Below are 24,163 nucleotides of genomic sequence, written 5' to 3' on the forward strand. Positions count from 1 at the left end.
CAGATAAATGCTTTTACAATACACTAGCTAATTCATTAGGAAATATGGCATTTAATAATAGCATTATTGAAAGTGATTACTAACATATGAAATACATATTTTTCATATATATTGAAAAGGTTGCAGTCATATATCATTTCTATATGATAAGTTGAGTCATATTCATTGCAGGGTAATATCTACCAATTCCACTAAAGCTATATTACGAATTAATTTTGCTCATGACATCTTGTGTTCCTATCCTATATTAGCTACATCATATTATCTCCCTCCACAGGCACAATTGCATGTACATCAAACTTGATTTGATGTAATTATCTAGGAATAAATTTTCATGTTTTGTCTTGTTTCAACAACTTGAGCCATTTCTGCCCTGTTCCACAAGATTTTTCTGCATGCACATCTCTCTTGGCAGTTCTTCAACTCTGATCTAAAATTCAATCTGAAAATGTGTAAGTCCTTTGTGTGTACCTACTCTACAAACACAGTTGTTGCTTTTTTTTTTTTCTTTTACCCATACAGCATGTCATAGCGTTTGCAGGTGGCTAATGAGAAACATTAATTTAAAGAATTTTTTAGGACTAATACACTTGCATACAAAAAGCAGGGTATCAATGACAGTTCAGGCGCTTGTGAAAAAAACATCTTTAGACATCTATTATAGCTTAAGCTCCTAAATTACTTCCACCTTATAGAAAAGTATTTGTAAGCTGTCATTTGTGTGTGGTTGTTCAGACATATTCTGGTCTATTGACCAAAAAAAAAAAAAAAAAGGGGAAAAAAAAAAAAAAGGTTTTTATCACTATTAGGGAAAATGGCAACCTACTTTAAAACACCCCACAGCTAGAAGAGGAAGAAGTTGTGTTTTCTTTGCTGTCAGGCAATGGTTCAGGCTTGAAACATCTAGGAGAAGGCAAAGAGCTGAGACAGTGATTTGGGTCCTCCCCCCCTCTGTGTCAGCTAGCATGCAGATACACACTTCTGTTGCCTTTCTGAGGGTCTAGTGCTGGCAAGAAAAGTCTCAGTTTTGACTGAGTAAGTAAAAAGGCATATCAGGAGCAGAAGTGAATTTAGCAGATACATCAGACAAAGTCCCAGGACAGAGGGTGCATCAAAGTGCTTCATAAGTTGCTAAGAAAGCAACTGGTACTCCTCATTTCTCTGGTTATTGTCCAACAGGTTCATAAAACCTGCAAAGTCTAGCACCAAATCAGGCATCCAGCAAACATAGAAACAGCTAAAGAAATGTAGGAGCTATCTACAGCACCCACTCAAATCTGCCTGCTCTTTTTCACTAAGTGTGTAACTCTGGTGAGCTGAGATGCCTTTTTGCTTCATTTGAACAATTCAGATCAGATCCAAGGCCTTTAGGTTCTGCTGGACTAAAACTGATCAATATTACTGATATCCTGGCAGTCAGAAGCCCACGGAGGACAAGGACCTTGTGCCAGTCCTCTGTAACATTCTAACCAGGAAGGAAGCTGAGGTGAATAAAATTCAAAAACTCCTAATTACATGTTGAATGTTCTATACATTGTTGCATTAAGTGTTAAAGACTCATGGTTGTGCCCTATCAGTTATATTAAGAACGTTGAATGTGCTGATATCCCTAACAGTTTGTACCCTATTTGTACCCCAAACCCCAGTTCCTCACCTCCTGAGTTGTATGTTAACATGTTCCTTCCCCAAAAACCCAAAAATCCCTTACCTTCCCTTGGGTTAAGCCTCTGCTGCTCCCCTGCCTGCTCTCCACCTGCTCCTCTTCCCACTTCCTGCTGACATCACGCCTGCCCATCAAGCTGCCACCACCATCCTTATGGAAAATGCCAAAACTCCCATGAGGCCTTGTTGTAAGTGGAAGCATAATTAACACAAAAAATCCCTAACTAAAATGAGCCGACATAAGTTCCAAACATATGAAGGACAGCACTGAATCAGCAAAGCCCTCAGGTATCTGCGGACAGCTTTCTGTATTCTTGCCATAACTTAGAGGGTACCCAGAAAGAGAGACATCCCTGGACCAAGACGAGCCCTGAGACTTCCTGGCAACTTCTGTCCAGCAGGAATCCTGACTCTGCAGCGTGACCAGCAGATTCAACTTGCACCTCCTCCTCAGCAGTGTCCGGAAGGAGCAGCAGTGGTGTAGGTGACCCCTAGGGCCTTCCCCTTTCTTAATAAAGGTGTTTAAGGAGTTAATCCATCTCCTGCCCTGTTTATTTATAACAGAAGTTAACAAGAACATCTATTTAGTAGCAGATGTTTGCTGCTCCATTGTGGAAACACCTTAGGCTTTTGGGGTGAATAGGCTAGCTCAGCACACCAGGGTCTCCATAGGAGTGGGGAGCCGTGCTCCCACGGCGAAGCCTTAGGACACACAGAACCTGTAGAAGTGGAGGCACGTTCCTTGAGCCTTCGAAATCTACAAGGACTGGGACAAAGGATTCAAGGAGACCTTCTTCTCTCAGGTAAATCCACGTGTTTATTGTGAATGGGTCCATGAGGGAAGGAAAGGCCTGGAGCACTCATGTGCACAGGGTTTTATGCAGGGGGTGTAACAGGGGTAGATACAAACAATTAACCAATGGGATACAACTGGGGAGGAGTATAGGGGAGGATAGTACAATTGGGGAAACCAATAGGGTTACTCTGTGGGAGGGATTGTGTTACAGAGTCCAGTGGGGCTTCACAGGCTACATAACAGACATAGAACTTTCTGGATAAAAGGGATAGGTTTCACAGTAACTGACAGGGAGTTTAGGGAGGGTTTAGGTGATGGACAAGGAATATGCTGGAACAAAGGGTGTGGAATAGCTATACAGGGAACAAAAGGGAGTATACAAAATCTGAGGTAAGCCATTAACACATGAAACATAGGGGAAGCAAGAATAAACCATTCCAACAGAATACAACACTCCACAGTGCAAGACAAATCCCATTCCACCTTACATCTCTCATTTTCACATCAGTGCTTGGTGCTGACATCCAGGGGGGCTCCCTGTGCTCTCTGTGCTCCCATGCTCTTGCAGCAGGCTGAGGAATGGCAGCCCCTCTCTCTGTCCTCATTTCATGAAATGGAGAAACTCACCACTACAAGATGTTTTGTGTAACAGAATTATAAGAAGTTGCAGAAAGCCATTAGGGAAAGCCAAGGATGGAAGATCCTTAAAAGGTCTTTTGAAGAGAAGGAGACAACAACCTCCACCATGGCAAGTCTCTGAGCCTGGCTGGTAGGTAGTGAGTCTTATATGGGAGAATGCTCTAGAAACATGTGTTTTTTCTAGTCTAAGCGTACGTCAGAGACAGGACATGTGAGAGGATGAATTTTTCTTTTGATCTCATGTGGTTGGTTCTGTATTGTCAGTTTAGTTTTCCTGCTTTCCACACCTAGTGAGATATTGCAGGAAGAAAATTAGAGGGGCCAAAGGCCTGCTAGAATTTTATCTGGCTGTAGATGTAAAACAGAATGAAAATGTTTTCTATAAATACATCAGCAACACAAGAAAGGCTAAGGAGAATCTCCATCCTGTAATGGATGCAGGGCAAAAACATAGAGACTGAGGATGTGGAAAAAACTGAGATGCTTAATGCCTTCTTTGCCTCAGTCCTTAATAGAAAAGCCAGTTGTTCTCCAAGCACCCAGCCCTCTGAGTTGGAAGAAAGGGATGGGGAGCAGAATGAAGCTCCATAATACAAAGAGCAGTGCTCAGCAACCTGCAACGTGATTTTCATACACAAGCCTGTGGGACCAGATGGAACCCACAAAAGAATAGTGGGGGAGCTGGCGTAATTTTCACTGAGCTACTGTCTATCCGTCCTGGTCAACCAAGGAAGTCCCAGGTTACTGGAGATTAGAAAATGTGATGCCCATCTATAAGACATGTGGGAAGGAGCACCCAGGCAACAATAGGCTTGTCAGCCTAATCTCAGTGCCAGAGAAGGTTTGAGTGCCATCATGCAGTAAGTACAGGACAAGCAGGTGATGAGACCCAGCTGGGACGGACTTAGGAAACACTGATCCTCATTGACCAACATGATCTCCTTCTGTGACAGGGTGACCTAGCTAGCGGATGATGGAAAGGCTGTGAGTGTTGTCCACATGGACCTTAACTAAGCATTTTATGCCATTTCCCAGATATTATGCTGGAGGAACTAGCTTCTCCTGACTTGGGCAGGTGCTCTCTTTGGTGAGTTAAGAACTGTCTGGATGGCCAGACCCAGAGACTGGTGAGTGGAGTTACATCCACCCGATGGATGGTCACTTGTGCTGTTCTCCAGGGCTCAGTATCAGGGCCAGTCCTGACTTGGGTGAAGGGATCACCCTTATTAAGTTCTCAGGCGACACTGAGTTGGATGGGAGTGTTGATCTGTTGGAGGGTAGAAGGCATCTGCAAAAGCATGAGGACAAGCCAGATCAATGGGCCAAGGCCGGTGGTATGAGGTTCAACAAGGCCAAGTGCCAGGTCCCACAGTTGAGCCACAACAGCTCCAGGCAATGCCACAGTCTTCAGGCGGTGTCTGGAAAGCTGCCCAGTGGAAAAGGACCTGGGGGTTCTGGTCAAGAGCAACTGAACACGAGCCAACTGAACACGAGCCATCTGTGCTCAGGTGGCCAAGGAGGCCAATGGCATCCTGGTCTGTGGCAGCAATAGTGTGTCCAGCAGGACCAGGGCAGGGATTTTTACCCTGACCTTGGCACTGGTGAGGCTGCGCCTCAAATCTTGCATTCAGTTCTGGGCCCCTCATTATAAAAAAGACATTGAGTTGCTTGAGCAGAGAAGGGCAACAGAGCTAGTGAAGGGTCTGGAGCACAAGTCCTGTGAGGAGCAGCTGAGTCAGTTGGAGTTGTTTAGCCTGGAGAAAAGGAGAATCAGGGGTGACTTTATCGCTCTCTACAACACCCTGAAAGTAGGGTGTAGTAAGGTGGGGTCAGTGTCTTCTCTCAGGTAATGAGACAGGGCAAGTGGAAATGGCCCCAGGGGAAGTTTAGATTGGATATTAGTAAAAATGTCTTCAGCAGACAGGTTGTCAAGCAGTGGAACAGGCTTCCCAGGGAAGTGGTCAAGTCACCCTCCCTGGAGATATTTAGAAGACATAGTGCTTAGGAATATGGCCTAATAGTGGACTTGGCAATGTTTGGTTAATGGTTTACTCAATAATCTTAAAGGTCTTTTGTGACTTAAATGATTCTACTACTCTAATAAATGATTACTTTTTTTTTTTCCCCCCCATTGCTCATACTCTTTTCCTATAGTTGTTCTCATGCAAAACGGAAATATCTTCTGTGGTTTAAGATTCTTCTGAAAGAAATAAACAAACAAACTCCTAGCACACTATAATATACTGCCTCTTGTAGGCTGTGAAGGTTGTAAAAGCCGTGTGCACATGTGGCTGCAACTCATTTGAACTTCCCAAGCTGAAGTTCAGTCTGTCTGCAAATCAGGCTACATAGGTTTTGTCACACACAGAGGCAGAAGGGGACTGTGATGCCACTCCTTTGCTCATGAAGGTGCCAGGTTATTGCTTTTTTGTGTGTGGTGCTTGTTCCATTTTCACAGCTCAGTTTGACAATACACATCCCATAAAGCCAAGAACAATAAAAACACCAGCATCAGATTTCAGCCGGGTCTGAAATCCCCTGAACAAAACAAACAGCCTCTTCTCCATAAGAATTTATTTTTTTTTTTTTCAAAAGCAGTGTTTTTGCATGCTCTCACAGATTTAAATGAAATTGGGAGAATTTGTGGTATGATTTTTATAGTGAGATTAGCTGAAAAATATGTGTATGTGGTGGTCAGTAGTGGTCACCATCTTCAAATTCTGCACAGCACAGGTATGCCCCTGGCAAAGGCTAGAAAAGGCCACAGGTGGGGAGGACATGACACTGAAAAGAGAAGAATGACCAACAGGAATCTTGACACTAAAAATACTCTTGAGTGTGTGTCCTAGGGTAACTTTATGATGCTTGTATCCCCAATCGTCTGTTCTGTTTGTGCTGTATATTGAGTCCTGTGCCTTTAAGACTGGTTCTAAGAGCAAGGAGAAGCGCGGAGTTTGTTTTGAGAAAACTGCCTGACTCCTCCACATTCTTCTGCTCCAGACGGGGTGTTCGGCGGAGGCTTGGAGAGACTGCAGAACAGAGATTTCTTTTGCTTTTAGTTAGTTTCAGCTAGCTAGGGTAGAGAAGTTCCCTGGACTGTTTTTTTTTCTTTTTCTTGGAACTGTTTAAACCTGCTCTAGACTGAAAACCCAGGGGAGCACTGGGGGCTGCACCTGCGGCCCACCGGGGCCTGGACCTCGGCATTTTCCAGCAGCGGCGGAGGGACTGGGACTGAGGAGAGACTGAGAGAGAGCCGAGCTACACCCACGGCAAGGACTTTCTCAATTTGCCATCTCACTTCAGAAGGAGAGGTTTTATTGTTTCATGTTATTCATTCTTTATACTTGTATGCACTTCATTTGTTTAGTAAAATAGTTTTTTCCACTTTTCTCCAAAGAGGTTTTTTTACCGGACTGGTTGGAGGGAGGGGACACTTGGGTTTGCTTCCTTAGAGGGATCCTATACAGGGGTTTTCTCCCAAATTTGTCCCCAAACAAGGACAGTGTGCAGGCTCCAATTTATCTCATATTCTGCAGCGTAAAGTACTCCCCTTTGGCAGGGCCAGATGCCCAGATAATGTAAATCATCTTCCCAGTGCTGCCATCATTGATGTTTGCCAGCTGGCATCAACTATGGGTTTGACTGTAGGCCCTTCCTTTTCTGAAGCCAAATAACACACCTAAAAGTAGTCAGAAACTTTACTGTTTTCTTTCTCCCATCCATTCTGGTGGTAAACCTATGTGCCAGAAGCCTGCTAAGAAAATGCACGTCATTTTCTGCAACTGCAAAAACTGAAGGGAAAACTCCCACATATCTCTTCCCTTTTCCATTCCCACACAGCAGAACCTTGCCATTCCCATGGAGGAAGAAGATTTGCTGGACAGAAGCCCCAGCCCAACTGGGATATTTCAAACTACGCAGTAAAGGGGAGCAGTCCCATTGCTGTCAGGCCAAAGCCAATGCAACAACATCTTACACAACTATTTTGGTGGTGGGATGTAATGGCTTGGCATCTGAGACATCAAAAATTAAACACCCTTTGTACACAGCCCAGCCAGCTTCACACTGCTGGTTGCTGAAGCTGTAGGTCTGTACCGCTTCTTGGGTTTTGTTAACAGCAGAAAAAAACAACAAACCAGTTTGCTTTAAACAGCTATTAATCATGTTTCATATTACTCATTGTAGTTTTCCCCACGAGACCAGACAGCCACCGATGGCAAAAGTAAGAGTCTGCTCTCTGGCACCGGGTGGGATATTACAGCTTTTATTCTCAAGTCCTGCTCTGATTGCTGGAGACCTTTCCCGATGACTCACTGATGCCAGAGAGCCATGGCCCCTCCCCGTTCGGAGCTTTTTCCCCCAGGGGGCAGGGCCCAGAGGCACCACCCAATCAGGGATACAGAGTGAGGTTACATTTCAGTGTCGGGGATGGGCACTGCTGGGCAAGGACAGATAGAAAAGAACATTACAAATCCGATGAAATATAAACCCAGTTAATGCATTACAACAACTCTGTCAGGTCCACCTTGTGCAAAAACCAAAAACCTGCAACATCCCCCACACGTCTCTCTGCTCCCCCAAATCCTACTTTTGTGAGAGGAGACAAAGAAGAAGCACAGTTATGGCAGGACCTGATGACTTGCAGCTTCTAATTGTAGGGGAGTCCTGATCTGTATGAACAGGGAAACACCCTGGCCCCACCTACCCACACCCCCATTGACATCCACTTTCTCAAATATTATCATCCAAGTGCCAGTTTCAGGTGCTGGTTCCTTCATAGGAACACAACACAAATATACAGGAATAGCCTCAATGTATTTTTTTCTTTTTCTTCACTTTATCCATTGCATTATTTTCATAGCTGATTCTTAAGGTCAACTCTTAAGGAGCACTGCACTCAATGGCTACAAGCTCTTCAGAAGAGACAGGCAAGGAAGGAGAGATGGAGGGGTGGCCCTTTATATTAAGCAGACTTTCGATACCATAGGAATTGAAACTAATGAAGATGGAGTTGAATGCCTGTGGGTAAGAATTAAGGGGAAAGCCAACAAGGCTGACATCCTGCTGGGAGTCTGTCATCGTCCACCCAACCAGGAAGAAGAGGTGGATAACTTATTCTACAAGTAGCTAGGTAATGTTTCAGGATCATCAGCCCTTCTTCTTGTGGGTGACTTCAACCTGCCAGACATCTGCTGGGAACTTAATACAGCAAAAAAGAGGCAGTCCAGGAAATTTTTAGAGTGTATGGAGGACAACTTTTTGTCACAGCTGGTGGGTGAGCCCACCAGGGGATCTATGTTGGATCTATTGTTTGTGAACAGAGATGGACTGGTGGGAGATGTGGTGGTTGGAGGTCAATTGAGGCAAAGTGATCATGAAATAATAGAGTTCTCAATATTTGGTGAAGTCAGGAGGAGCACCAGTAAAACCCTTGCATTGGACTTCCGGAGGGCAGACTTTGGCCTGTTAAGGAGACTTATTCAGAGCATCCCTTGGGAAGCAGCCCTTAAAAACAAAAGAGTTCAGGAAAGCTGGGCATGCCTCAAAACAGAGATCTTGAGGACACAGGAACAGATTGTCCCTGTGTGCTGAAAGATGAGTCGACGGGGTAAACATCCAGCCTGGATGAGCAAGGAGGTTTTGAAGGAACTTAGGAATAAAAAGAGGATGTATCAGCTTTGGAAGGGGGGTCAGGTCTCTCAGGAAGTATTTAAGGGAGCTGCTAAAGCATGTAGGAAAAAAATTAGGGAGGCCAAAGCTCAGTTCGAACTTAGAATGGCAACTTCTGTAAAGTATAATAAGAAATTGTTTACAAATATATTAATGCTAAAAGGAAGGGTAAGACCAACCTTTGTTCTTTACTGGACAAAGGAGGGAACTTAATATCTGCAGATGAGGAAAAGGCAGAAGTGCTTAATGACTACTTAGTCTCAGTTTTTAGTGAGGAGACAACTTGCCTTCAAGACAACTGCCCTCCTGGGCTGGTAGATGGTGTCAGGGAGCAGAATGGGCCCCTCATTAGCAAAGAGGTGGCAGTCAGAGAACTACTGAAATGCTTGGATGTCCATAAATCTATGGGACCAGACGGGATCCATCCCATGGTGATGAGAGAGCTGGCAGATGAGCTTGCTAAGCCACTCTCCGTCATCTACCATCAGTCCTGGCTCACTGGTGAGGTTCCGGATGACTGGAAGGTGGCCAATGTGACACCCATTCACAAAAAGGGTGCAAAGGAGGATCCTGGTAATTATAGACAGTCAGCCTGACCTCAGTACCTGGCAAAATAATGAAACAGTTTATATTAAGTGCCATCACACAGAACTTACAGGATGGCCAGGGTATCAGACCCAGCCAGCATGGGTTTAGGAGGGGTAGGTCATGTTTGACCAACCTGATCACCTTTTATGACCAGGTGACCCACCTGGTGGAGGCAGGAAGGGCTCTGGATGTTGCCTATTTGGACTTCAGTAAAGCCTTTGACACTGTCTCCCACAACATACTCCTAAATAAGCTGGCAGCCCATGGCTTGGACAAGAGCACTCTTTGCTGGGTTAAGAATTGGCTGGATGGCCAGGCCCAGAGAGTGGTGGTGATCGGTGCTGCATCCAGCTGGCGGTCAGTCACCAGTGGTGTCCCTCAGGGGTCTGTGCTGGGGCCAGCTCTGTTCAATATTTTTACTGACTACATGGATGAAGGCATTTCCTTAGTAAATTTGCAGATGACACTAAGCTGGGAGCGTGTGTTGACCTATTGGAAGGACGAAGGGCTTTGCAGAAAGACCTGGAACGGTTGGGCAGATGGGCAGAGTCCAGACAACTGTCCAGGATGAGGTTTAATAAGTCCAAGTGCCAACTCCTGCACTTTGGCCACAATAACCCCTGCAGTGTTATAGGCTGAGGATGCTGTGGCTGGACAGTGCCCAGGAGGAAAGGGACCTGGGGTCACTGGTGACAGCAGCTGAACATGAGCCAGCAGTGTGCCCAGGTGGCCAAGAAGGCCAATGGCATCCTGGCCTGGATCAGGAATGGTGTGGCCAGCAGGAGCAGGGAGGTCATTCTGCCCTGTACTCAGCACTGGTGAGGCCACACCTTGAGTGCTGTGTCCAGTCCTGGGCCCCTCAGTTTAGGAGGGATGTTGAGATGCTTGAGCACATCCAGAGGAGGGCAACGAGGCTGGTGAGGGGCTTGGAGCACAAACCCTATGAAGAACGACTGAGGGAACTAGGGTTGTTTAGCCTGGAGAAAAGGAGACTCAGAGGTGACCTTATCACTCTCTACAACTTCCTGAAGCGTGGCTGTGGTCAGCTGGGGATTGGTCTCTTTCTTCAGGCAACAACAGGCAGAACAAGAGGACACAGTCTCAAGCTGCCACAAGGGAGATACAGGCTGGATATTAGGAAAAAGGTTTTCACTGAAAGAGTGATAAAGTACTGGAATGGCTTGCCTGGGAAGGTGGTGGAGTCATCATCCCTAGAAGTGTTTTAAAAAAGATTGGATGTGGCACTTGGTGTCATGGTCTAGTTGAGGTATTAGAGATGGGTTTGACTTGATGATCTTGAGAGTCTCTTCCAACCTAAAAATTCAGTGATTCTGTGATTCTGTAACTCTGTGATCTGAAATCCAATACTTTGGTCCCCTGTCCTAAACCAAGATACCCACATTCCTAAACCAATATCTGTCAGCATCAATGGGTGTTCCAAGCATAAAGGGAGGGCCAGGAAGCAGTAAATGGTTTTTCAGATTGACCCACTAGACTTTTGATGTGAGAAGGAAAACCTCGTCACAGTCTAATTGCTCCACTTCCTGCAGAAATGGCACTTGTCACTTGTGCTTGCAGTGAGATAAAACACACGCATGTTCTGTATGCAGAGGTAATGCTGTTTAAGGTTTTGAGAAGGTAGTGTGCAGTCAAGATCTTTAAGTCCTCCTGAGGCATTTTGCTTTATCTATGTCACATATTCTAAATGAAGTGAGGGAATTATCTCTGTAAGAGATGCAGTACCTAGGCCTATATTCTTATATATGTATATGTGTATTCAGTGTATATGTGCACTAAAGAGAGGGTAACATTCAAATTCTATTCTGGACATTTTGTAAAATTCCTCAAGAAAGGGCATCCCAATGTGTCCACAAAATTCTGGTTTTGGAAAATGTAATTTAGCTTTTCAACATCACAGGGGAACAGAGCCCTTTGGTTTCAGGACTCAGTCACTTGGCTTCAAGTGACATGGTTGAGGGCAGAGTGAAATATGTTGTTTATCTAATATGAGAAGAAGTAGTCTTTCTTTTTTTCACTTGCTCATCTGCTGAGTGAGGATTCGCATAGTCTGAAAATCAGCAGACTGAGGTATGAAGACCACCCAGATCACCCCATGGTTAATACCCTCTCTATGATCCAACCCTCATACTTTGTGGCTGAAGAGATGGCTCTCTGGTCTCTGAGCAGCTTCTAAGGAGCCTAAGCTCAAATATACCACATATTTCCTTGGCAGGACAGTGGCAAGAGATCGGTTTTTTCTTTGTTGAACTCCAAATCTGCAGCCTTCATTCCAAACTATGATTTACTGAAGTGCAGTCTAACAATGTCATATGCTACTTTGGATATGTAACAACCAAAATGTAGTTGGAAAATCAAAGAAAATGAAAAACAGCTTTTTTTTCATTTGAGTGTAACACTCAAATATTCAACAAATACATGTGAGTTCTCCATAATACACATTTAATAAAATAAGAGAGGGCTGGCAGAAACCCCAAGAAAATGTAAATCACAGGGAAAATACAGGGGAGGATAGCAAGACTCTGGAAGAGGTTTCAAGACGTCATCCAGTCTTTTTCTTAGGACAAAATCACTATCTCTTTCATTCTCTACAAATGCTTTTTTTTATTTTACAAGAGATAAGACAAACATCAAACACCAGTAGTGGGGATTCAATGCCTTCTCCAGGCAATCTGTCCCAGCATTTCACTATCTCTGCTTTAATGCCTTGCCTAAGTCTTTTAACCCTTACTTTGATTCTGTTCCTTCATATCATAACCAACAGGCACAAGAAAATAAGTAGAAATCAATTTAGAGAAATTACCTGTGTTTTGAACAAAGGACAGCAAACGGTTTTCCTTTACAAGTTCATTGCAAGTAGTTATGGTTTATAACTTTGGGGTTTACCCTTTTTCTTTTAGGGCCAAATTCATTTCTGTATGCTGGCAAAATTATCTGCTTCAGAAAATCCATTAGTAACAGTAAATCCATATAAAGATGTGAAGATGAGTACTGAAATCTTTCCTGAACTTATTTAATAGTGTTCCTGTCAGAGGCCTGAATCATGCCTAGAGGCATGCTGGGGTCTTCAATGCCAACACCTTGAAAGGTGATTTCATATTCTTATCTGTAAGGATATATGCTGAAGTTTTTAAATGTATTCTGGTTTGGCCAGATAGCTCCTCTCAGGCAATAGGAGTTTTACCACTGATGTAATTTGAGAACTTTTAAGAAGAAACAGATTATAAGAAATAGAGTCTAAATGCAGGCTGTGGCATCATTATATTGCATTGCCAAAAAGAAACCTGTTCATACGCAGCACGCAGTAACTTTGCAAAAGCTATGGTTTTGACAGCGGTGTTCTATTCCCTTGTGGGGACATTAGTCACTGTGGATGGCCACATTCAGCTTGTGCCACATTATCCATACAAAGACACATTTGTAGAAGCCAAAAAGCAGATATGCTGCAGGGAATGAGCTGTCATAGCTTCACCGACTTCCACTGGGCAGCAGTGAGTTCCATAACTTAAGAAACTTCTTCCCAAACACCTGGACACTTGATTTCCTTCTCTGTTTACAGAAATATCTCCACTAAATATACAGGCCAGTGTCGGCTCTTTTTGGTTGTGTTCCTGAGCACGTTATGGCTGTTCAGCTTGGTATGATTATAAACATTTCAGGAGTGCTAGTAGGTACAGAACAGCTAGATCTTTAGCAACTGAATTAGCAAGAAAACCCCTATGCCTTACAGTCATGTTAGTTCTGCATTGAAAAGAATATATTTGAAATGGAATTACTACAGTTGGTATGGAACAGTTATAGCAACTAAATAGCATGATGTAAGTTTTGACATGGGTTTGACACTTTGAAGTAGGTAGAATATCTTCAGACTTTAATATATACATTACATATCCAATGAAGACTAATAATGCTTATACAAAGACTTGACATTTGTCTTTTATTGCGATCCTACTCAAAGATTTAAACTATGGCATAAAGGTAAGACTGCAAAAGACTTTCAGACTCTGTGCAAACCTGAACACTTCAAATTTTTTAGATCAAAATTCTGCATGTCACAAACACTGAAGCTGATGCTGCAAGGCTCAGAACAGTTGGAGACTCTGCTTGCCAAATCTTCCTGACAGAACTTGTCTCACACCACCTAACTCTACTGTGGTGGTTCTTTAAGAGACCCAGATGACCGTCGATGGCAAAAGGCACAGAGCCTGCTCTCTCGCAGGGGGGATATCACGGCTTTATTCTGGGGTCGGACCCCCGCTGGCCGGAGCTCTTACTTAGCTCCTTTCCCGTCCCCCCTGGCGCCAGGGAGACCGGGCCCTCTGTGGTCCCAGGGCTTTTTCCCAGGGGGGACAGGCCCAGAGGCAGGGACAAGCCACTGCCCAATCAGGGATAAGGTGGGAGGGGAACAGAGTTGGGTTACATTCCAGTGTGGGGGCTGGGTGCGGCTGAGCAGGGACAAACCACGTGATACAGTTTCCAAGGGGATACAGTAGAAAAACATTACAAACCCCAATATAAAAATGAAACACAATATAGACCAAATTAATGCACTACAACACTCTACTAACTGCATGAAAGTTTGATGGGGCAGGATACAATCTGCTACCAATCCCTGATCTATAGAAATATGGAACTACGTGTACAACTTACTACTCATGATCAGATCATGTGTAATGTCAAGTCTGTTCTCTTACACAACCCAGTCTCAGTCTGAGTTTTGTAAGAGCTGAGTTTTCATCATTTGATATTGTAAATGCAAAGTATTCATTACCTGCATTGCACAATATTTTTCCTGGACCAGACACTAAAGAGGCCATTTTTCAGAAGCATATGTGTCTTCCTTTCTCTTCTCCATGACTTAATGCTATAACTTTCCAAAAGTCTAGGGGCACACACACACAGCCCTGAGAGTTTTTTTCTAAGCAAACTGCTCCACTTTATTGTTCTTCAGCATATTGTCTCTGTACAGCTGGAGCAGAATGTAGCCTTGAGTCTCTTACCTCCCATCTCAGTGTGTGATTCCTCATCACACATAGAAAGTGCTGAAAGGTACAGTCAATACAGCTTTGTTTTCTTTTTCATTCCCAGTCTGACACATTTACAATGGCAAAACCTCTAGATGCAAGCTCAATTTGGCAAAAAGCCAATGATTGCCAATACAGCCAAAAGAAAATATTTTATACAAAAAACTTCCCTGTTATATTAGCAGAAGTCCTAGAAGAGATTTCACTTTTCCTTTGTTTCACTACAGAACCCCTGTTTGAGCACTCAAAACAACCAGATGCTCACATATGACCTCGCAGCTCCATGGAGAATCCCAGGCCTTGTGCCCATGCCCTGCTGCACGTTGCAGTGGCATGGAACAGCACATGCCCAGAAGGCCCTGCTCCCCCAACCTGTGCTGCCAAAAGCCAGACTGCGCTTGGCAACTAAGGGAAGGAATGCCCCAAAAACCTCAGGGGAACTTTCCAGCATTGGTGAACCCACGGGAAGCTGTGCTAGCCTCCCAGGCAATCATAGCAACAGGCAATAGATAACCAGATCTAACAACATATTTATTACATAAAAGTGAAAGGTTTAGTAAATGTGTTATAAGAAAGGAGATGCTGCAAAATAAAAGGCATGAGTTTAGCTTGGTTTAGCTTGATAAGGCTTCTCTTCAAATTCAGACAGTAGTTCCAAAGGCAGACTAATCTTTGGGACAAGGAGCACAGCTCTGAGCAGTATTAAAGATATAGACTTTCTTTATATTACTCTTTTCTTTGATAGTTTCACCAATGTGCCTGTTCACACAACCCTAAGGATTTCCTGTAACTCCCACCTCCAACAGCTGATTCAATCAAGGCATCAGTTTGTAGCATATATCCCATATATCACTGGTGGGAAAACGGCTTTTGAAATACATCTTCACAAAGAGCAGGTGTAGACAGGTGTAGAAAGTCATAGAAACTTATAGCTCATATAAGTTTGTCTGCATAACATCTGACAAAATTTACTTATTTATTAACCCACAGACAGAATTAAGAAAGACGCTTATTAATACTGTGTAATAGAGTTTAGACATAGGGCAAGCAGCTAAGGTTTGAATCATTGGAAAGGTGATTTCCAGACATAATTTGCTTAGTAATAGGGAACAACCAGTGAGTCTCCTTCCATGGCAACATTCTCTTTTATTCCCTGAAATCATCAGGACTTCCTCCCATGAAACCAGAACAAGGCAGTTTCTGACCCACAGATATTCTGTGCTGCTCCCCCTGCCCAGGTCTTAGTCACTACCCTTACTCAAAAGGCAGCAAAACACGCAGTTGCCATGTAACCATAAACTTAAGTGGTCTTGTATCAAATTACCCATAATTTGCTCTCAGGCTTTTCTTTTCCAGGTGTAATCAGGACTCTCTTCTAAACTAAACAAATTAATTAGGTTCACCAATAATGTGAGAAATTTTCTAATTAATCTTCTCCACACCACAAACAAAATATCTTTCTCATTCTGTCACCACAATCCCTGCCCAAGAGGACTTCAGCACCATCTTGAGTAGGTACACCTGGGGAGAGACATTGAGAGCCTTATTATAATTAACATTTTACGACACTTTAACTGGAGGTCTCTGACTAATGGCATTAACTGCCATGAGCTAAGTGTTACGGGGAGCTAGAGGAAAGCTACATTTTGTCCCAGGGAGTATTGCTTACTTCTGCTTAGCAGCAGTGGGTGTCCTATGGGAATCCTTGCTTACTAGGAAGAGAAATCAGAAGAGCAGCCACATAATCTCTTGTCATTTGACAATCAACAAATCACATTTGGATGTTGTCCCTTAAGTCAGAAACAAATTACAAACCTGAGAGACAGTTTGGGAAAAGGCAGCTTGGCAGTGCCCTAGGGCATCTTTCCCTGTCCATCATCTTCTCTCCCAAGTGACACGTTGGCTTTTTTGATTTCTCCTCTGGTTTGGAAATCCTTGCATCGGTTCTCTTCAAGAAGGAGGGCTCATAATGGGAAGTACAGGCATATCACTTCTGCTGTAAAGGTGTTTCAAGACATGACGGAACTGCCAGACCCCGTCTCTTAGTTTTAAATCTGCGAGAGGTTAAGAGTCCGGCAAATGCCCAAGTGTGGCTGCTACACAATTGCTCCAGGTACATCTGCCATGCCAGCTTTATCCAGTCATTGGCACAAAGATGTATGGATTCTAATAAACTTTTCCACACTTATTAGTACAGGAAAATAATTATTTTACTTCATTTCTCACTGATCTTCACATTCAGCTGAGTGTGTCTATGGAACAGACTCCTTTCTAGCCCATTGCAGAAGACCCTGCCTACCTTAGCCCCTCTACAAGAAAGAGTTGTAAATCCAATCAGATTGCAGTACCAACTCTCCTTGTGCTGTGTCAGCTTGCATGTAAGCAAAACTGTGTTCAACACCATAACCCCACTAGGCTGTTTGCCCAAGCTTAAAGCATCTCCAGTCTCTAAGCAGGGGCAGCACCTGGAGCCTTTGCTCTAACAGTTTCGGAAGTTCCCTCGTTAACACGACAATGAAGGCAAGGGAGTTTTCTCCAACACAGGTATTCTACAGAAAATTCCCATGCCATGAGTCAATATCACTGTAACCTGTAACCAAAACTATGAAATAAACTCATCTGCTGAATTATTTCAAGAGCATGCTTCCCCACACACACCTTACCTGTAAGGCCAAAGTAAACCAGCTTTTAAGAAATACTGTTAATTCTTCACAGTAAAGAGATGTACAATTTTTCAAGGAAGTAATGGCAGCATTCCCTATGGCTGGATGAAAAAATAATGTTACTTTCCTAGGGAGCAACCTTGAAAGAACCAGTGTCTTACTTGCAAAGATGAAAAAATACCATGTAAGATGCAGCTGTTCATTCACAGCCTTGTAAAATTTAATGATATTATGTAGAGTGTGGCTGCTAATGTAAACTGTAAATAATTCATTGGAAGCAATTTATGTGAAAGTACCTTCCAAAGATCTGTGGTTTTTTGCCCCTAGTCAGTGACACTGACTTAGACCAGACCAGCTGTGCACAGGCTTGGAGTTTACTGGGCTGAGGAGGGTAGGCCCAGACGGAACATTGAGCTACTGATTTTTCAGGGGGTTTGAGGATGGGGCTATTGGTGCATTGCAATACCTCTTTGTGTCCGTAAGTCTATTTGATCTGGGTTTTTTTTTTTTCCACTTCTCTTCTAGTAGGGAAAAAAGTGCTGGAAATCCTGCCCATTGGCCAGCCACTTCACATACACACATGCAGCAGTGTCATCTCTTTTTTAGCCACCTGTTTCCCATGCCAGACAAAGTCAAGCCCTGGCCATGCTGGCAGTGCTGATAGCCCCACAGCTGTGCTGTGGTCAACATACAGTTGCCTCAATTTAGAACTTCTACTTGCTATTAATTACAAATAACTCTCTCTCTCACAAATCTTGAGCTTGTGGCTATGCTTGCCCCCCATCACAAACAAAAGAAGGTGCATGCTGGTTTTAGTTCTCCTTCCTGCTGTGGTATTCATAACTGATGGCGATAGACGCCCCTCTGGAGCACACCTTATTCATATTTCTGTAGCTGTAGCTGTAAATACCACCCAGCACCAAGGCAGGGCAGCTCTCGCCTCATTGTTGCGTACAAACCTCTTAGGGTTTGCATTTTGTGGTCAGTGGAGAAACAGAAGGTGGCTGTCTGTGCTACCAATGTTAGCTGAAACCTTCCTTGTGGTGACCATTAAAACCCTATTGCTAAAACTGGAGGTTTTAACAGGAAAAAGAGGCATATTTCAAACAATTTAATTTCCTGTCTTCTCCAGAGCAATATGGCCTTAAGAACTACCTTTCCCCCTCCCCAGCTTTTTACCCAACAGAACTAGTACAGAGCAGAAGTCAGCATTCCAGTATTACTTATCTCTGAGACTCTGTTCGCCTTATGGGGAGACACCTCATTTTTCCTCTGTACCTCAGCCTCCCCATAATGGTTGTTCAGGTTTCTCAAAGACTTCCAGGGAAAGCACTCTCTCTCTGTTAAATATTTTGGTGAATGCTCTGTGTTCACATTCACTGGAGAGGAAGCTGAGCAGGCTCATCTTGCAGGTGATGCTGTTGATCTGCTTTGATCTTCGACACCCTTCTTCAGCTTCAGTCCTAGGCCTGAGTCCTTTTGTTTTCCCAAGAGGCCCCATTTCATATGCAGTCTTTATTTCTCAAGAGATGTCACAACCAAAGTCTCAAACATACCAAGGTTAAAAATGACATTTTAAAAGCAAAAATCATTCTTTTTCCCTGCCATGGTTTAGCCCCAGTAGGCAACTAAGTACCACACTGCCATTTACTTACTGCACCCTAATACCAGTGGAAAAGGGGGTTTACACCAGTGGAGTTGGGTTTACATAATAACAGTTTGATAACTGAAATAAAATATAATAATAACATAAATACAGCACTAACTATATATTTAAAGTGGAGTCAACAGAAACAGAGAGAGAGCTAAAACCCAAGAAAGACAAATGATGTACAACTCTGTTGCTCACCATCTGCTGACAGTTGCCCAACCCATCTCCCAGCAGAGATCAGCAGCTCCCAGCCAACTTCCCCAGTTTACACTGGGCATCACATTCTACCAGTTCAGGCCAGCTGTCCTTGACTTAGGGTTAGCACTACTTAGCAACAACCAAAACATATGTGTGTTATCAACATTACTATCACAATGAATTCAAACCACAACTACTAAAAAGAAAATTGACTGTATCCCAGGTGAAACTAAAACATTCACTCATCATTTTAAGCCTCCTGCCTGTGAATAATGCATAGATTTATATTTTTGCCTTTCAAAAGGATAGCAAATGGATATTTCATCCATTTTCAGCCTGGTGAAGCTTAATCACACATACCTTAAAAACCCCTTTACATCCCAATCTAAGGTTCATCAATCACATCTATTCTGACAAATTTGGCAGGTCTGTCCCAGATGTTCTCAAAAGGATGAACCACACATCCCACGTCCCTCTGAACTGACTTGTTTGCAGGGTGAAAGTCTCTCCCTGCAGTCTTCTCCTTCCTTCCATGTTACATCCTCTTCCTCCTTTGATGTTCTTCTCTGCCTCAGTCTGGGAAGTGGCTACTCAGATCCTATGGGCTGTGGTCTCAGCCAGGATCCCCATCTGCCCAGTCTCTGCCCACAACCCTGTAGTAAGAGTGCGGGAGGCAACTGTGAGGTAACCTCATTTACTTGACATATAGGGTCATTCAGGAAATGGGGAGAATTTTAAAATTATGTTTATGTATATTTATACCTACTGAAAGCAACATAAGAAGGATTCTGGCTGGAGGATTCGGTATGTAGAAGCAGGATGAGAGCTGGCAGGAAGAAATAGAGGAAACCTATAGAGAGGTAGAAGAGTAAAGACTTATCCATCCTCAACACTTTTCTGTTTGTGTATGTCTTAATTTCCAAAGCTAGAATTTTGGAAGGAACAGTAATAAACTGTTAATGTTAGTTTACATATAAGTGTTCAAACTTACTATGTGCAAGAGATATGTGAAAACAAGGTGGAAGCTTATAAATGTAATCTCATTTGAATAAGACTCAAATCATCAGATCATTCTCAAAATTTAAATATTTTTTACTTTATCAACACTGCTGAGCCATGTCACAGACTGAATATCTACATCAGCAAAAGAAATAATTAATTCATTAGGAAGCATATCAAGAGAGCTTCAGCTATAATTTCCTGGCATCTCAGATTATGTGAAACCTTTATTCCCAAGTCTGCCCAGAAAAAAAATTTAATAATTTGAACTGATATTATCCTGCTATATTATGACTTTTGAACCCACTGCCTGTGGTACTGACATTACAGGCAGAAAATATCTACTTCAAGCCAAGAGATTGCACTCCTCGCTAGGCACTTTTTCTTTGATTTTCAGCTGTTTTAAAGTCTGTAACTCAGCTGACATGAAGTGCTAATGAAGGTCAGTGCAACAGACCAGATTATATTTTGCATAAAATACTGAAGCACTGAACCCAATGGTGAGGAGAGGAAGAAAAGAAAGAGCAGGACAAGGGACACTTACAGCCTTCAGACAACGAGTTTGCAAGGAGAAACATATGCTCTCTATATGCCTGTTCAGAACTTCCTGCAACGTGGGATTCATCTGAGGATGATAAGCAACAGCCAAATACCAAGAAGGGGTCTAGAATGTAGCCTGTCCTGCTGTATGGCTCATTAACCACTAGATACATCAGCCTTACAGGGGTTAGACAATACGTAGGAGAAGCAATACCCAGCACTGCCTTATTCTGTTCCCTTCGGAGGCCTGATACTCTTTGCACTAGTATGGGGTTATCTCTTTGCCAGCACAGCTATGTCCTGAAATGCTGGTGCTCACCGGGGCAGGAAGCCTGGAGCAGAATAGCAAAACTATCCTGGGAGGCAGAGGAGGCAGCAGAAATCAGAGCACCAGCTGACTGGTACAGCACCTATGAAGAAAAAGGTCCATTTCAAGATTAGGAAAGAGAATAATTACAAAAGCGGAACAATTTAACATGCATAACTTAATGATTAATGTTTAGAAATGCCAGTAAGATCTAAATATTTAGAAATAGGCTTGTAGTCACATAAAAAAAATCTTTCTGCATGAGCATCCCAATTAATTATTAACAGTGCAATTCAGTCAGTAGTTGTGATTTTATTCCAGTGGCCAGTGACTGACATACATTGCTGTCTAGGCTGAATGTCAGTTGCGGATAGCCACACCAAACTGTTGTAAACAGCCCAATGACTCTAGCAGATCCAGAAACAAAGGGGAAAGGGGACGTGCTTTTCACACAAACTTGGGGATCTCTTTCCCACTTCAGAAGGTCACCCTGTGTGCATCCAGAACCAAGCCCAGCTGGGCTCCCCTTCCAGGAGGCCACGCAGTGGAGGAGGAGATGGATGTGAAGTTTGAGTCACTCAGCCACTAGCTGAACCGTTGCTGTCATTGGCCACACACAGCTCTGAGCTCCACGAGATGCCTTCGATTTTAGCACTGTTTCCAGCCAGGTGCAGCACAGCACCTACAAAGCCTGAGTGAAGCCCAGTGCTGCCTTTATTCACAAGCTTGCACTGCCTTTTTCCTTGCACTTCCAAGAGCAATATAAGCAATATGAGCAACTTCCGTGAGCAAAATGAGCAACTTCTATGAGCAGTGCATACAAACTTGTCTGCAATGCATGTGGAGACATTCATACTCCCTAGGCTGATTATCTACAGTTTAAAACACACACACACACACACACACACACATATTCACAAAATCCTTATTTTTCCCAGATACGGTATTCAAATTAAATATTCATCTCCCTTAAAAACCAATTAAATTTTAGTCTCTAGCAATTTGCAAATCTAAACAGCAAATGTAGAAAAATAATTAGCATAGTAAGAAATAAGCTATTTCTCTGATAAGCTCATAAACCCTTATAATTAAGCTCACAATATTTTTAATTGCTAAAGGGAATATTTTGTTTATAACAGCAAACATTTCTAAGTTTAATTTAGGTTTCAAGCTAATATTTTGATAACTGAGAAATGGCCTCCAGGGGGCAACAGTATCCACCAAACAAAATAATGTGCCTTTCAGCTTTACCAAAGGATTTCCTTGCACATTATCTTCTTGGGATACGTGAAAGTTAAGTTAGCCTATGCAAACTCTGACTAGCCTCCTGTGAGAAGACACTGAAGAAAACAATCACCATTCATTCAAAACTCCACTTAATAAAAATATATATTATTAATCAAACTACAAGAGCATACTTCCAGAAACTTTATGCATACAATCTAAAATTCCTAATAAAATGCATAAATAGACATTATTTGTTTCTTAAGCTTTTAGACATGCTATTTGTAAGATATCTGAAATATCTTGGAATTGCTGTATTATGTCACTTTCCCTATTAACAGCAACCTATTGGCGTGCAAAGGATGTATGAAACTTTGGGGCTGACAGAGCTGATGGCCGGACAGAGGTCAGGATGATATCACCCCGTGTGCCCCAGCACAGCCAGTGTGAGGGCAGGGCCAGCTGCACACACAGGCATGCTCAGCCCTCACACAAACAGAAGTGCTATAGGTAACGCCGTCTCGCTTTCTTGCTGGCTAGTTGGGATGACTGTCCCTTAGTGAGGAATATATCTGTGTACACACGCAGTATGGATCCTTCCAGCATGTGGCTGCCAGAGCAGCCACAGGGAGATGGAACAAGTTCCCTCACAGGGTTCTTGGGATTCCCTGCCACTCCAGCAGCACACTGGCCTGCCCAGTCAGGCTGAGTCATCACATATAATCACATAATTAATCACATAATCCAACAATGAGCCCATCCAAGTTGTACGTGTTGGATGACAAGCAGCATGTGTCTCAGTGGTAGGCCACCAACACGCATCAACCAGAAGAAAGATTCTAAAAAATGGCATTGAGATTCTGCCAGGTGTACCTTTGAAACTGCCACTCCTGGGGAATTGATCACAAGGTGTTGCTATCAGGCCACTGCTCACTGGCAGCTTCCAGACAGTAACTTTGTAAAATGTCATCCTTATTTCAAGTAACAGTCACATTAAAATCCAACTTTTCTATTACAGATAAAAAACAGCTGTTCATTATTCATTATTTACTGTGGTGTTACATTTAAGCACTTAGTCAAGATCATGCTGCATCATTTCATTTTTGGGAAAAGAATTATCCCAGAAAGCCTGTAGTCTAAAACTGCAAGAACACACATAGGACTGAGGGTAAATGCAGGTGTCATCTTGTGAATCAGTACGAGACACGAGGTTAGTAGCTGGGAAAAAAAACCCAACAACAAAGGCATCTAAAGGAAGGATAATATTGTGATGTATCCAGATGCCATTCCTTAAAAAAATATGAAAAATGTAATTAAACCAGAAGACTGAATATACAAGGAAATCAAAGTAATCAAAAACCTCGCATTCAAGGAGGGAGTACTCCCATCTTCCTTCTGGACACCATACAGAGATCTGGACTAGAGGTACATGATAGGAGAAGAGACAGGAAAAACACTTTAGTCCAAAAAAGTGGTCAAATATAATCACTTTTCTCTTGACTTTTCAAGATGCTTGAGGAATTATGAGATCTGAAGGTAACATTGCTTAGTCCACTTGTTGATCTGTCTTGTTCTGTTTAATTTTTCTCTTTTCTCTGACTGCCTATATGGCAGTCAGAACACATTCTTAAATTAACTTTGCCATGTTTAACTTGGCAGTTTTATTTTGGGTCCAAGGTGCTGGTGGAATATTTTCTTCCATTTTGATCATAAAGAAAGAATTCTATTTTGAATGATATTTTAAATTCCATTCATCATGTTGCTTTTGTAGTTTGCCATGTCCAGGCCTGACAAAGTGTTGATCAATCACCCATTGAAAACATGACACAGATAGGAGAAAGCACAATGAAAGCTGTGTTTCTCTGACTGCAGATTTTAATAAAAGGAAATTGCTCTTTGAAGAACACCAACTTTTTTCACCCTACAGCCAAAGGGAGGTCAAATAAACCTTAGGAAAAAAAGTCAAAATAACTGTCTTCCTCCATGTGAACCAGTATTTCAGAGTCCATTCCGAATGCCTTCAGCAGAAATAACTCAAATTAAATTGGAATAAGCATCAATTAACATGGTGTTAGTAAAGCTGTCCTCAACAACAGCAAAAAAACCAAAACAGTTTTTTATTGTTGCTCTTAGTTAGAAATGGAAGTATTTTCATTGTTAAAGGAGGGAAATTCTGCGTCATGT

General features: G+C 42.8%; 1 long non-coding RNA gene across 2 annotated transcripts in view; it reads right to left on the reverse strand.

Moving 5' to 3' along the window:
- Nucleotides 1-11,955: 11,955 nt before the first annotated feature.
- Nucleotides 11,956-24,163, reverse strand: part of LOC120765277 (uncharacterized) — a 28,376-nt gene continuing 16,168 nt past the window's right edge. Inside the window, exons 2-4 of one of the 2 annotated variants that reach the window (XR_005704405.2) lie at nt 20,768-20,858; nt 19,676-19,759; nt 11,956-19,562 (exon numbers count right to left, since the gene is read on the reverse strand). This is a non-coding gene — a long non-coding RNA (uncharacterized LOC120765277). Of the gene's footprint in view, nt 19,563-19,671; nt 19,760-20,767; nt 20,859-24,163 lie in introns of both variants that reach the window. The other variant, XR_005704406.2, reaches the window with a different exon arrangement.

The sequence above is a fragment of the Hirundo rustica genome, chromosome Z, assembly GCF_015227805.2.
Source record: "Hirundo rustica isolate bHirRus1 chromosome Z, bHirRus1.pri.v3, whole genome shotgun sequence".
In the NCBI taxonomy this organism is placed as follows: domain Eukaryota; kingdom Metazoa; phylum Chordata; class Aves; order Passeriformes; family Hirundinidae; genus Hirundo; species Hirundo rustica.